This window comes from Lepidochelys kempii, chromosome 4 (genome assembly GCF_965140285.1).
Source record: "Lepidochelys kempii isolate rLepKem1 chromosome 4, rLepKem1.hap1, whole genome shotgun sequence".
Classification (NCBI taxonomy): Eukaryota; Metazoa; Chordata; order Testudines; family Cheloniidae; genus Lepidochelys; species Lepidochelys kempii.
In genome coordinates this window covers 98,401,916-98,407,915 of record NC_136383.1, presented here as the reverse complement: position 1 = coordinate 98,407,915, position 6,000 = coordinate 98,401,916, and positions in this window count along the sequence as shown.

Sequence of the window (6,000 nt, the reverse complement as noted above, 5' to 3'; positions counted from 1 at the left end):
AGTTTTGTTGATTAGCTGCAACCTAAATATGATTTAAATGTAGATTGAATTACCTTAATTTTAAATTCCCTAAAGTAATTTGGCTAGAAGGAAGTAAATACATTTTACCTTCATTGCAAATTGTGCATCTAGTGTGACATATACACAGTATCCTGATTAAACCTTACTGAAGTAAGATTAATACCTGTAAGGTCTACTGTATTAAAAATGCAATTGTTCATTATGTGTTATTGTCAGATTGTATGTGTAACTTTTCTAGGAGGAGATGTTATGTCTATGTAATTCCTCTTCTGGTTACTAATGCTTTGAAGCTTTGCCATGGGGAGGGGACCAATTGTCTGGCTCATTATCTATTAATAGTCTCTTCAAGGGTTAAGACTGAATTCTCTAGAGACCAGCAGACAAAGAAAGGATGCTGGGATAAATAACATGGTGGTGAACTGATTCTAGGCTTGTGTTCTGATCCAGGGCCCTAGCCCTTAGGGAAGGGTTAGAAGGACTTTGATGGAGTAAGGCCTGATAAGACTGGGTGCTTATTCTCAACAAAGAGTAGAATGAATATGAAACCACAGGCAAACTCCTGGGTGGAGTTTTGAAGGACTGCTCCTGCTAGAACCTATGTTCAAGGGTGTGATCTGTGGTAAGCTTATTAGCATCCATGTAGGCTTTTTTTATTGTTCTTCATGTGCCTTCTCTGTTGTGCTTTTACCATAAGAATAAAATAGGCTAGCTTAGGAAGAATTGTGTGATAACGTCTAACTGTAGCTATTACAATGTGTACCATTTCTGTGGGGAGAAGTGAAGCAGGTCTGGTTAGGCAGTCTGTCTTTTGCTAGGAATAACACTGTGACCTGGTGCAGCCTGGAAATACCCTCGGTAGAGGGGTGAGAGAGACACGCGTCTCTACCCAAGAGAGGTGACAGCTGGGGGGCCAGAAGCTCAAGAGTGGGTATCTTTGCTGCCCCATAGAGGGGCAATATGGGAGCTGCTGCCCTGAACTGTGACTTCTAGTACATAGCAATATTTTATTTATTTATAAATAAATAAAATAAATAAAATAAGTTATTTATTTGAGATATGGAAGGAAACACTTGATGCTATTGCTGTCCACTGAGCTAACAAGTGCCTATAAAAATGATACATGCACATTAATTTTAGTTTAACATGCACATTAATTGGTCTATAAAACAAAATGACTCTCGTTGTATATGTATATTGCTTAAACTTGTCATTAATATCCTTTCTAAAGTTACTGTGAATTAAACTTTCCTGCTTGGTAGCTGCTTTTTAAAGTTTTAATATTTCAATCCTTCTGATGTTGATTTCAGTATACAAAAAATAACCAGCCCTGAGTGCTGACTGTGGCCCTAGTGCTGCAAAGACTTACACATGTGCTTTATTTAGACGCTGTGACTAGCCACATTAAAGTCAGTAGGATTATCTACAGTGAGTAAAGTTTAAGCATATGCATAAATCCTTACAGGACTGGGGCCTCTTGGGACTCCATGGCTTGAGGACTCCTGGGTCCTATACGTAAATAAAATAAATAATTTAATCATATACCAAGAAAAATCAACCAGCAAAATATCTCTAGCACCAAAACTCACAACCCACCCTCCAGCCTGCACGGAAGAGTGATAGAAACAGGAGAAGTTAGGCATGAGCATGACTGAACTGACATAAAGTTTTCTTTGTTTAGCAAATTTCATTCTTTAAATAGCATTTCCTTGCATTATAAAAGCACACCTGTAGCCAAAATGCTATATTCTGTAGTTCGGCTCCCCATTGGAAGGAATAATTTTGTTTTCTGGCTATTGCTCTTCAGAAAACCAGGTAAATGAAATCAGGTCACCCACTGTCCAAACGTTTTGAACAATAGAATGAGCATATTCAATTATCCAATTACATTCTCAGGAACATCTAAATAAAATGCGAACTAGATGATACATAAGAGCAGTTTCTGAACAAAAGGAAAAGCCTAAAATACTGGTATGTTCACTGGCAAATCATTTTTAAATGTACTTATGGGGGTGGGTGACAAATCAGAAAATCTAAAATAAGCGTGTAAAAATACAAAAGCAGCATGCCTAACGTGACAACGGCTCAGCTCTGTTATGACTGTTTACTTGTGGTTGTATTATCAGAACTGTCCTTGCCTGGGAAGACAATTATAAACAAACTCTGTTATGTTTCAGTGTAGCAGCCATGTTAGTCTGTATCCGCAAAAAGAAAAGGAGTACTTGTGGCACCTTAGAGTCCCTAAAATTCTGTTATGTGTTCTTGCAAAATATAAAGCATGCAAACATACACTGTGATAAATGGCATCATTCAAATTCTGCTTATAGGAGTAGCTGGAACAATATATAAATAGAACCAGAAGTCATTAGATAAGAATTTAGTGTAGTGGTTCTCAAACTTTTTTATTGGTGATCACTTTCACATAGCAAACCTCTAAGTGCAACACCCCCTTACAAATTAAAAACACTTTTTTATATATTTAACACCATTACAAATGCTGGAGGCAAAGCGGGGTTTGGGGTGGAGGTTGACAGCTTGCGACCCGCCATGTAATAACCTCATGACCCCGAGGGGTCCCGACCCCCAGTTTGAGAACCCCTGATTTAGTGCTTTATCCAAAGCCTATTGATGTCAATTGAAAGTCTACCATTGACTTCAGTAGGGTTTGGATTAGGCCCTTAAACATGTATTAAATAGATTTTCATCAAATAAACCAAAATAGCAACATAAGCTCTTTTGTTATAATGACAATAAGATGATACACCAATAACTGTCTCCTATTCTTTACAGGAGAGGTTCTCAAACTGTGGTCTGTGTTCAGGTGGTCCGTGGATAGTTCCCTCTAAGGTGCGTGCCTGGGTGGTTGTGCACAAGAGAATGAAGGACCACCCACCTAATTAGTGGAGCCATGGAAGCATTGCTCCACTAATTAGGTGCCTGGACCCTGAAGAAGACGCATATGTAAGGTGAGATGGTGGCCTTGGGGGATTAGGGGTGTCATAAATATAAAGGGAAGGATAAACCCCTTTGAAATCCCTCCTGGCCAGGGGAAAGCTCCTCTCACCTGTAAAGGGTTAAGAAGCTAAAGGTAACCTCGCTGGCACCTGACCAAAATGACCAATGAGGAGACAAGATACTTTCAAAAGCTGGGAGGAGGGAGAGAAACAAAGGGTCTGGGTCTGTCTGTAGTCGTCTTGGCCGGGGACAGAACAGGAATGGAGTCTTAGAACTTTTAGTAAGTAATCTAGCTAGGTATGTGTTAGATTATGATTTCTTTAAATGGCTGAGAAAAGAATTGTGCTGAATAGAATAACTATTTTTGTCTGTGTATCTTTTTGTAACTTAAGGTTTTGCCTAGAGGGGTTCTCTATGTTTTTGAATCTAATTACCCTGCAAGATATCTACCATCCTGATTTTACAGGGGGGATTTCTTTATTTCTATTTACTTCTATTTTTTATTAAAAGTCTTCTTGTAAAACACTGAATGCTTTTTCATTGTTCTCAGATCCAAGGGTCTGGGTCTGTAGTCACCTAGGCAAATTGGTGAGGCTTTTTACCAAACCTTGTCCAGGAAGTGGGGTGCAAGGTTTTGGGAAGTATTTTGGGGGGAAGGACGCGTCCAAACCGCTCTTCCCCAGTAACCAGTATTAGTTTGGTGGTGGTAGCGGCCAGTCCAAGGATAACGGATGTAATATTTTGTACCTTGGGGAAGTTTTGACCTAAGCTGGTAAAGATAAGCTTAGGAGGTTTTTCATGCAGGTTCCCACATCTGTACCCTAGAGTTCAGAGTGGGGGAGGAACCGTGACAAGGGGGTAGGTGGGAGGGGGCAGTGGGGTGAGAAGAAGGGGTGGGGGGAATTGGGAATGTGCAGGGCTGCAGTGGCCAGAGAAAGAGGCGACTTTCCCCAGCTCCAGGGGCTGCGGCTGCCGGGGAGAGATGGTCCTCCTTCCCAGGCTGAGCTCTGTGGCTGCTGTGGCGGGGGAGAGACCCTGCTCCTTCCCAGCCCCAGTTCAGGGGCTGCTGTGGTGGGAGAGAGAGGGAGAGACCCCTCTCCTTCCGAGCCCCAGCTTGGGGGCTGCTGCGGTGGGGTAGAAAGGGAGATACCCCCCTCCTTCCCAGCTTGGCAGGGGACAGAGGGCACATCCATCACATTAGAAAGGTAAGACTACTGATAGTAAAATATGACTTGTTTGCTTTTACTTGAAAAACAAAAAAATGTTGTTTATTAAGGGTTTTTTTTTATATAGCGCTTTTATCCAAAGTGCTTTACAATAGTTAGCTAACGGTACAAACAACATTTGGAATGATCATTAAGTGGTCCGCCGAGACCCTCAGCAATTTTCACGTCCATGGGGAAAAAAGTTTGAGAACCACTGCTTTACAGGCATCCTGTGACCAAACGCATACAATGTTATGTTTTTGTAGCACAATGGTGCTAGTTAGTAGTGTTGTAATGTTTCACTGTATTAGGGTGGATATACCCAAACTTTGTTTGTGAGGTAGATAAATGTGACGGCAATAAGAAAGAGGAAAGAATAGGAAGTAAACAGCAAAATCACTTCTGAAGTGTTCTTTTGCTGCAAAGGCAGAATCTGAAAAAATAGTTGCAGCTTCACTGCCCTGCTGTTCAGTAGCACTTCCTGTCTCATATGAGTGAGCCATTTGTTCTCCTCTTATTGGAATAAACCTGATGTTTATAACAATACTTCTCCTCATTAAAATAATTCACTGTCTCGCCATCAACTTTTTCTTGTACATAATTTGTAAACACCACATGTTGTTATTAGTTACAGCAGTGTAAGTCCAGGGTAACTCCACTGAAATCAATGGAGTTACTCCAGATATACACTGTTGCCACTGACAGCAGAATTTGGCCCTGTTTGTTGTGACCTGTGTGTGTCTCTCCACTATATCTTGTTAATATTAGGTCATTCCTATCATTGAATTTGAGTACATTGTTAAACAGGTGATAACAAGAAAAATAATTACTTTCAAAAGCCACTGATATTTACTTGTTGATGAATTGGAATGATTTTTAATTAAAAAAAAACAACAACTCTGAAATAAAATGGTCACAGCCAGAGTGTAGGGATGTGTTAATTACTTATCACTAACTGTATATTGTTTCCTCATACATACAATTAACTCGGGCTTGTTCTGGAAATTTCAATCTGTATAACCAATCTTGAGTTATTTCTCAAGAATAGTACAGTATGCAAATTCCTGTACCCTAGTTGTGAAATTTTGTATATCTGTACAGTTATTTCTTAATACAGTGAATTGCAAATTTCTTTACTCTGGGTAATTAGCTGTGTTCTGGGATGATTCGATACCACACTGATACTACCCTATACTGATAAATACAATATAAAAGCCTAGATAGATTGGTTAGATTAAATAGATCATCTCTCTCTGCTTGTATGGGCTCCTGAATTTAAATTTTCAAGGTGTTTGCCAGTATAAAGATGATTGCTTTTGTTTTTCTCTCACTTTAGCTGTAGCTAAAAACCTTGTATTGAAAGAGAAGGGGGGAAAGTAACCAAAGAAAATGTGACTGTTAAACCACTGCAAATGTAAGTGCCATTTAAAGAATTTATTTTGATCTATAAAACCCTGCATCAGAGCTTGAAAAATTGACAAAACATCTACTAGCTAGAGGATTAAGCATATGAGCTAGAGGTGATAGGAAAGACAATGGAGGGCCCCCTAAATGAACTCCAGTGCAGACCTAGTCTAGCTTCACTGCCATTCCCTGCTGGTGATGAAGAGTGAGCTAGGATTTCTAATTGAGGTGCTGTTCAGATTATGGCTCCATCTTTCATATCAGCCTCTGGCTATTAGATGTCTGATATATTTGAACTCCTCACCCCCAGCTATTGGGAAAAGCAGCTCTTTTTTTCTAAGTTGAGTGATTGTCCCTTTTACTCTATCCTTTCTCCTGGCTGCTTGCGGAGTGGGGTGGGGTGTCTCAGCTAATTTTG